This window comes from Salmo trutta, chromosome 25 (genome assembly GCF_901001165.1).
Source record: "Salmo trutta chromosome 25, fSalTru1.1, whole genome shotgun sequence".
NCBI classification, from domain to species: Eukaryota; Metazoa; Chordata; class Actinopteri; order Salmoniformes; family Salmonidae; genus Salmo; species Salmo trutta.
This window is the reverse complement of record NC_042981.1, coordinates 14,349,110-14,358,980: the sequence shown is the minus strand read 5'-3', so window position 1 is coordinate 14,358,980 and position 9,871 is coordinate 14,349,110. Positions and strand designations below refer to the sequence as shown.

The 9,871-nt window shown below is 40.2% G+C and overlaps 1 pseudogene; it reads right to left on the bottom strand.

Moving 5' to 3' along the window:
* Window positions 1-228: 228 nt before the first annotated feature.
* On the bottom strand, window positions 229-9,316 carry LOC115161784 (galactocerebrosidase-like; annotated as a pseudogene).
* Between the last annotated feature and the right edge of the window lie 555 nt (window positions 9,317-9,871).

Genomic DNA, 9,871 nt, shown 5'->3' with positions numbered 1-9,871 from the left:
GCGTACAGTTAACAGTTCATTATTATTTATATGATATGTACCTGTATATCAAAATCTAAAAGAATAACCTTTGCAATAAATTCAGGTATAGGAGTCAAGGTGCTATTAATAATCTTCTCCTGCGCTCAGATGTTGTCTGGGCATCTCTCCAGTTATTTAGCAACAAGGGGTATCGTTTCATCACGTTTTTGCGCAGGTGCAAACTTGTTGAAAGAAATATGCTAGATGTAATTTCAAAATAGGCCTTCTCTTCATTGTAAACATTCGTAAAATAGAAATGAAATAATAATAATAACACACACACACACACAGTATAGTTGTTAATCAAATATCTGCGCAATCAAATGAGCTATTCCCTTTAAAAAACATACGTAAATAAAAGCCAGCCTTTTCTCATTTGACACACAATCACATTTAAGGGCCCTCAGAGGCATAATGGTTTCAATAAATTAATTCATGACCAAGACATTTTCACCGCAAACAAACACAGACAAATTATGATTTTCCCTCCACAGCAAAGTTGTCGAACTGTGCCAGTTCAAATGAGTGTGTTCCTATGGAAGCCCAGCCATTCTTTGGTCCCAATACCACAGTATTCTTCCATAGATGATATCCATTCAGCAACCCTGTGGCACATTCCCCCTGAAAATAGACAGGTTTCTATTAGTTAATGTGTCCATATAACACAGATATACTGTACAATGCTATTTGTGTAAAGGAAAAGGCAGGGAGAGGAAACTAACCACCAAATACTTCAATTTGTTAAGTTGTCTGGTAGAGACAAACACGATTTTCCTCTACCAAGATCTTGAAGTCATTTATATGAAAAGAAGAGCTGACAGAGATGCATTTTGATGATAATTATCAGTTTTCCTTGGAACGAGTTTTCCTACTGTTTCAGAGATTGAAGTTGTGAACGTACCTCAACTGTGAGGGATAGCGTGCGCCAGCCGTACGCTCTCGTTCCAGAATGACCCTCCGCAAGCACAGTCTCTCCAACTGTGAAACAAATAAGACTTGGTAAACAATAGGCATTAATATATCAATGGCTTGTGCACTACACAACAATACATTAACTGATAAGCAGGAATTTGTTAAACGCAGGTGTCACTTCAAACAATTAAAGGGATAATCTGCAGTTCAAACACTAAAGAAAGTGTCTCCCCACCACTGTTTTGGTAAAAAGTTAAGGGATGGGGCTGGAGAAATGTAACCACTCAGATTCATAGACAGAGCTATGGATTCAAGGACTGACCGTCCACGATATCAAAATTATAGTTTTAACCATGTTTTGAGGCTATACAGTTTTTGTTTATGATTACATTGTTTACAAACATTGGCGTCCCGGCAAAATAAATAGTGGGGGTACGCCGTACTGGTAAAACATGATCCTACCACAATAATGAAAACAAAATGTCAAAACTGTAGGCTATTACAGCATTATTTATCATTTCCTCACGTCTGAGGCATGAAACATGAGCGAATCAACTTGAAAGCGGGTGGTATAGCCTATGTTCCAAAATACCATGTGGTTCGAGGAAAACACTGGCATTTTACCAAGGCAGAGATGAGTGGCTGAAAACCGAGACTCGCACAGACAGGAGTGGAGCCATTAATTCTGTCACCAAATAGCATGACACTGTGGTGTTTGGTGGAGCCATTAATTCTGTCACTAAATAGCATGACACTGTGGTGTTTAGTGGAGCCATTAATTCTGTCACTAAATAGCATGACACTGTGGTGTTTAGTGGAGCCATTAATTCTGTCACTAAATAGCATGACACTGTGGTGTTTGGTGGAGCCATTAATTCTGTCACTAAATAGCATGACACTGTGGTGTTTTGTGGAGCCATTCATTCTGTCACTAAATAGCATGCCACTGTGGTGTTTAGTGGAGCCATTAATTCTGTCACCAAATTGTATGACACTGTGGTGTTTAGTGCAACAGAAGTAGTCTCTTTCCATTCACCACTGTTGCCAGAGATATGTTGCCAGTTGATAAATGTGTGCAGGAAGCCTAGTAAAGGAGCCCTTTGAAGTGATTGTTGTGTTCATGCCACAATAAAAGGTCATACATAGGCCCACAGATGCTATTGAATTAATAGGGATTCTAAACATAAATCTATGATCAGCAGATTGACCAAGACGCACCTCCAACAACACAACACCTCACATTATTCTGCCCCAAAACAATGATAACTTCTCACTCAGTGGCATGAGGGCTACTTAAGTGAGCGCTGATGCTGCCTCATGATAAGCTATGCCCACTTTACCAAAAATATTTATCTTATCCATGTCCAGCGCACCTCTGCAGAGTGCTGTTGGAGAGATGCAGCGCTGCATCAAATCAATTTAACATAAATTAGGCCTGTGTAGCCTACAGTAGAAAGAGTAGCCTGTGGAGTAGCCTTTTCTGTAGCCCCAGACTGGAGATCAAATGCATTACAATGTCATGAAACAGACACTTTTTAAAATCCTTAACTTATTAATGAGGAGAGAGTAAGTGCATGAGAAAAAAAAGGCAAGCGGGCAGACATCAGCTTTAGAGTGGCATAGTCAAACAGACAGACAGTAAATGGTGCTGAAAGTAATTCATTTCAACAATTGTCTTTATTTTAATTTGACTTCATTTAAATACCTCCGTGTCTGGGAACGGCTTGGTGTGTTTCGGTAAAACCAGGGCTCAAATTAATTGAGGGTATGCCATACTGTTTGTTTAAGTAAAATGCAAAAAAGGATACCCATTGTTAGCTTTATATTTTGAACTAAATAAAAAGCATCCAGATAATACAAAGTGTTCTATAACAATGCTTAACTCTGTGATGCCTTACGCTACAAACAAGCTTTAAAATGCCCACAAAAGACGTGACTGATGCATATGGGATATATTGATTAGTCTCTATGACATTCTGAAGCTGAGCTGCGGAATGTATAGCAAAATGTACTTTGCTATTCTGTCCCAGGCAGCATTTAGAGAAACACTTCTGTTGTTGGGCTAAGTGACGGACAAGTAGCCAGCAGTTGAAGTTTCCATTTTTCTGTGTTGGTCGAGCCGCCTGTGTGGTTGGACAGGTAACTTTTTAAAGTGCCTAGTTAGATTCATACTCATGTCTAATATTACATTATTTGCAAACAGAAACCATTTCTTTGTAAACAAGACACTCTGGTTTGACATTGGACAAATATGGTAAGAATGCATATTTCTCTATCCATTCTTCCCTGAAACTTCTATTTTCATGATCCACCTTTCTTTTGAGACTTTCAGAGCTATATCAGATTGAAAATATTAGGATATATTACTGACATTGAACTGATTTATATATCCTACTAATCAGATATGTTAAATTGGGTTTAATTTGTAGCATAGGTCTATGAATTGGGCTGCCATTATGTTCTGTTCTGCCGACTATTAGCTGAGAAAAGAAAATGGTCCCAAGTCCAAACCTATTGCCGACCCCTCCTGAATTCTATTCTAGTTTAGAGGGGATAGGATGGGGGTGGTAATGTTTTGTCTAGCCTAGGGCAGCAGAACGTACAGGGAGGCAGAATGTAAAGGGCCATTCTGCCGCTCATAAATGTTTTGTGTGCAAGCGCTCGCACACACAGGAGGTCCCGTACCAGGAAGAAATTAAATCTACTTTTACCCCTGTATAAGAATGTCTGCTAAATGACTCAAATGTAAAATCTCTTTCAATGGATAAATCGGCATTGTGATGCCTTTTTAGTCCTAGACTAGGCTTAACCTGTGTCTGGAAAAATGTCCATCCAGGGACATTTATTTTGAGTAAAATACTGACCAAGGCCATTGGTGACTTTGTTGGAGCCATCTGCAACACCCAGAAGAAGACTCCCTTGGCGCTGCGGACCTGACCCGCCTCCTTTGTCCACTCTGGCTGCGATGAACACTTCTCCAGACTTCACCGTCTCCATGAAGACATCACAGCTCACTGTCAGATTCTGCCTGGAAAACACACAGTATACACAATTACAATTCTACACCGTAAAATGCCCTCTTTCTTGACCCGTTTTCCTTTCCAGTAATTACACGCACCAGTTTCATAAGACATTTGTAGCACATCAAGGCAGATAAAAGTATTAAAAGCCCTTTCTAATTAACGTTATTATAATGACTTGAGCAGGAGTCTAAGAAGTTTCCCCTTGGTACAGATCTAGGATCAGCTTCCCCTGCCCCAATCATAACCTTAACCATTAGTGGGGGAAATGCAAAACTAACCCTAGATCAACAACTATGGGCAACTTCACCCTATACTTCGCCCCCCACTCCCCCTGGCCTGATTCCTCACCATGTATAGTCTCCGATGACGCTAATGGTCTGTTCGGCATCTGCTGCCCAGGTAACAGGCATCTGTGTGACCACCTGGTGCAGGAAGACATGAGGACCAGGGTCCGTCAGGTTTATGTAATACTCAAACACCCCCGTATGGTCAGCAAAGTCTGGGGCCTCAGAGAAGGAAGGGATCATGACAGACAGACAGACATACAGACAGACAGACAGACAGACAGACAGACAGACAGACAGACAGACAGACAGACAGACAGACAGACAGACAGACAGACAGACAGACAGACAGACAGACAGACAGACAGACAGACAGACAGACAGACAGACAGACAGACAGACAGACAGACAGAGAGCGCATGAGCAAGCACGAAAGAGAAAAGCATTAATCATTTACATTTTGATATAATGTTTTTTGATTATTTGCGGGTCGTTTTTGGTAGATATAATGACATTTCTCCCTTTAAAATGTACTTACCAACATTGAAGTCATCCTTGTATACTTTGGGGAATGGGCCAGAGGGGGGTGGATCAGGGTAAGTCCCTTTCTGCCCAGTGGTTATGGTAGTTAAAGTGTAAACCTCATCTACATACAGGCTCAAGGTGAACAAACCATCAGAAATCTAGCAAGGAAAGTGTAAGGGAGTCAGCATGAAACACATGGCAATGTGGCCAAAAAATGTGTAACCGCTCATAAAAGTTAGTTTGGAGATGTGAAATGTCACAGGAGGAGAAATATATCATGCTGTGCAAGACTCAACACAAGATCCAAAGACAAGATGACACTATGTCTAACACTTTCAGAAGCTTGGGCACACACCTCTTGTATAAAAAAAAATATATACAGTTGAAGTCAGAAGTTTACATACACCATAGCCAAATACATTTAAACTCAGTTTCTCACATTCCCAGTAGGTCAGAAGTTTACATACACTCAATTAGTATTTGGTAGCATTGCCTTTAAATTGTTTAACTTGGGTCAAATGTTTAGGGTAGCCTTCAACAAGCTTCCCACAATAAGTTGGGTGAATTCTGGCCCATTCCTCCTGACAGAGCTGGTGTACCTGAGTCAGGTTTGTAGGTCTCCTTGCTCGCACACACTTTTTCAGTTCTGCCCACAAATTTTATATAGGATTGAGGTCAGGGCTTTGTGATGGCCATTCCAAAACCTTCACTTTGTTGTCCTTAAGCCATTTTACCACAACTTTGGAAGAATGCCTTGGGTCATTGTCCATTTGGAAGACCCATTTGCGACCAAGCTTCAACTTCCTGACTGATGTCTTGAGATGTTGCTTCAATATATCCACATAATTTTCCTCCCTCATGAGCCATCAATTTTGTGAAGTGCACCAGTCCCTCCTGCAGCAAAGTACTCCCACAACATGATGCTGCCACCCCAGTGCTTCACAGTTGGGATGGTGTTCTTCAGCTTGCAAGCCTCGCCCCTTTTCCTCCAAACATAACAATGGTCATTATGGCCAAACAGTTTTACTTTTGTTTCATCAGACCAGAGGACATTTCACCAAAGAGTACGATCTTTGTCCCCATGTGCAGTTGCAAACCGTAGTCTGGCTTTTTTATGGTGGTTTTGGAGCAGTGGCTTCTTCCTTGCTGAGCGGCCTTTCAGGTTATGTCAATATAGGACTCGTTTTACTGTGGATATAGTAGATACTTTTGTACCCGTTTCCTCCAGAATCTTCACAAGGTCCTTTGCTGTTGTTCTTGGATTGATTTGCACTTTTCGCACCAAAGTACGTTCATCTCTAGGAGACAGAACACGTCTGCTTACTGAGCGGTATGACGACTGTGTGGTCTCATGGTGTTTATACTTGCGTACTATTGTTTGTAAAGATGAACGTGGTACCTTCAGGTGTTTGGAAATTGCTCCCAAGGATGAACCAGACTTGTGGAGGTCTACAATTATTTTTCTGAGGTCTTGGCTGATTTCTTTTAATTTTCCCATGATGTCAAGCAAAGAGGCATTGCGTCTGAAGGTAGGCCTTGAAATACATCAACAGGTACACCTCCAATTGACGTCAATTAGCCTATCAGAAGCTTCTAAAGCCATGACATAATTTTCTGGAATTTTTCAGTGTATGTACACTTCTGACCCACTGAAATAATCTGTCTGTAAGCAATTGTTGGAAACATTTATTGTCATGCACAAAGTAGATGTCCTAACCGACTTGACAAAACTATAGTTTGTTAACAAGAATTTTGTGGAGTGGTTGAAAAACGAGTTTTAATGAGTCCAACCTAAGTTTATGAAACCTTCTAACTTCAACTGTATATATGTACATAAAAAGATCACAGTTGTCAGTGGAGTAAGTTTACCTTTAACCTGTTATGGTATAGGGGGCAGTATTTTCGCGGCCGGATGAAAAAAACGTACCCAATTTAATCTGGTTACGACTCCTGCCCAGAAACTAGAATATGCATATAATTAGTAGATGTGGATAGAAAACACTCTAAAGTTTCCAAAACTGTTTGAATGGTGTCTGTGAGTATAACATAACTCATATGGCAGGCCAAAACCTGAGAAGATTCCATACAGGAAGTGCCCTGTCTGACAATTTGTTTTCCTTCTGTTGCATCTCTATCAAAAATACAGCATCTGTGCTGTAACGTGACATTTTCTAAGGCTTCCATTGGCTCTCAGAAGGCGCCAGAAAGTGGAATGAGGTGTCTCCTGTCTCTGGGCGAAGAACAGCAGGAGTATTTGTTAGTGGTCAGCCTGGGAACAGTGACACTGGAGATGCGCGTTCATGAGAATTCTCAATTTTTTTCTTTCAGCCTTTGAATGAATACAACATCGCCCGGTTGGAATATTATCGCTATTTTATGAGAAAAATAGCATAAAAATTGATTTTAAACAGCGTTTGACATGCTTCGAAGTACGGTAATGGAATATTTTGATTTTTTTGGTCACGAAATGTGCTCGCGCATCACCCTTCGGATAGTGACCTGAACGCACGAACAAAACGGAGCTATTTCAATGTAACTATGGATTATTTGGAACCAAAACAGCATTTGTTGTTGAAGTAGAAGTCCTGGGAGTGCATTCTGATGAAGAACAGCAAAGGTAATCCAATTTATCTAATACTAATTATGAGTTTAGTGAGAACCAAACTTGGTGGTTGTCAAATTAGCTAGCCTGTGATGGCCGAGCTATCTACTCAGAATATTGCAAAATGTGCTTTCGCCGAAGAGCTATTTTAAAATCTGACACCGCGATTGCATAAAGGAGTTCTGTATCTATAATTCTTAAAATAAATGTTATGTATTTTGTGAACGTTTATCGTGAGTAATTTAGTAAATTCACCTGAAGTTTGCGGTGGGTATGCTAGTTCTGAACATCACATGCTAATGTAAAAATATGTTTTTTGATATAAATATGAACTTGATTGAACAAAACATGCATGTATTGTATAACATAATGTCCTAGGAGTGTAATCTGATGAAAATCATCAAAGGTTAGTGCTGCATGTAGCTGTGGTTTTGGTTTTTGTGACATATATGCTTGCTTTGAAAATGGCTGTGTGATTATTTTTGGCAGGGTACTCTCCTGACATAATCTAATGTTTTGCTTTCGCTGTAAAGCCTTTTTGAAATCGGACAATGTGGTTAGATTAACGAGAGTCTTGTCTTTAAAATGGTGTAAAATAGTCATATGTTTTAGAAATTGAAGTTATAGCATTTTTGAGGTATTTGTATTTCGCGCCACGCTCTACCATTGGATATCGGTGAGGCGTTCTGCTAGCGGAACATCTGTCCTTAAGAAAATTAAGGGGCTCAGTTTCTTGAAGAAGAATGGCTTTTTAGTCTTGAAGTCAAACCTCGACTGCCACACCTGTAGTTCCCTGATCGAGGCCTAGGAAAGAGACACGTTTACTAAGACAAAGTAGCCTTTTAATCATTAACAGACATGCAATAACTGTAACAATACTCACAAAAGATCCATTGAGTTGGAATGTTACATTCTGGGGTGTGACATTGAAGGGTAGGAGTGGAGGCCTTACGCACACAGAATGATGAGTCTGAAAGATCGAAAATAAACATTTATCACATTTCACAGTCATGTTGTGTCACAGACAATTTAATCTACAAACAAACTATGGTCACAACACGGTCATTGCATCAACAGACAGCGGAAGTGAGCTAATAACTCACCGGACTTCTTTTTACTAGCTAAAGTTTAGATCGGAGGCTCCTGGGAAAGCACAGCTTAGTATGAAAGAGAGAGCCTGAGGAAATTGTTGACTTTCTCCAAAACCAGCATTAAAAGTTAAGCTTCAGAGATCTAAAAAGAGCTTTACTAGAATGGACTATTCAAATTAGGAAATGGTTCAAAGCACAGTGTACAATCAACAAAATAATGAAGCCTTCTACTAACATTAGATAGCATTACTCAGAATAAATATTCAGTTTAACAGACGTAATATACAGGAAGATAAATACCTACCATGGTTTCTATGACGATGGTGAGGTTTCCCTTGCTGTCAGCGTGACATAACTTCCCCCATGTGTCAGATGCCCAACGGCCTGCATGTAGGTCCATCCAGGCTGGCTAAACTGGGTGGTGTATGCTAAGAGACAATATTGTCAAATGTAAATCAAATAATCAAATAATTTTATGAAGTCTTTCTATATTAGCAGTTGTCACTTGCTTCAAGACGAAATGTGAGATGCTGATAGCTACTTTTGGGGAAGCTTCACATAATAGCGAAACTGTAAGAAGGACATCAAACATCACTGTCCTAATATTGAGTTGCTCCACCCTTTGCCCTCAGAATAGTCTCAATTAGTTGGGGCATGGACTCTACAAGGTGTCAAACATTTTCCACAGGGATTCTGGCCCATGTTGACTAATGCTTTCCACACTTGTATCAAGTTGGCTAGATGTCGTTTGGGTGGTGGACCATTCTTGATACACACAAGCAATTGTTAAGCGTGAAAAACCCAACAATGTAGCTGTGCTTGCACACTCAAACCTGTGCGCCTGGCACCTACTGCCATAACCTGTTCAAAGGCACTTACATATTTTGTCACTCTGAATAGCACACATACACAATCCATGTCTCAATTGTCTCAAGACTTAAAAATCTTTCTTTAACCTGTCTCCTCTCCTTCATCTACACTGATTGAAGTGGATTTAACAGGTGACTTCAACTAGGGATCATAGCCTTCACCTGGATTCACCTGGTCAGTCTATGTCATGTTCCTAAAGTACACTCAGTGTAGGCTTCTTCATCAAGGTTCAGAAGAGTGTGAGTAAAGGGAGCAACATAAAGGGGAGTGTGAGCAGTAGCTACGTAGTGTAAGTAAAATAACATGCTCAGAACGTGATCCGGATCCTTAGCTTTGAGAAGGAGATTGAGAAAGATTTCTGTAAGGTTGGGGGCGAAATCTCAGTATTCTCAGCCAGCGCCATAATTGACAACTAACTCTATTTAGTCTAAAAACAAAAGTCAACTATTTCAATCGCAGACGGAGTACCAAAATAAAAAATTACAAATGTCAGCATCTCTGTGACAATTGACAATAATTTATCTAAGCAGGCTCAACTTGTCT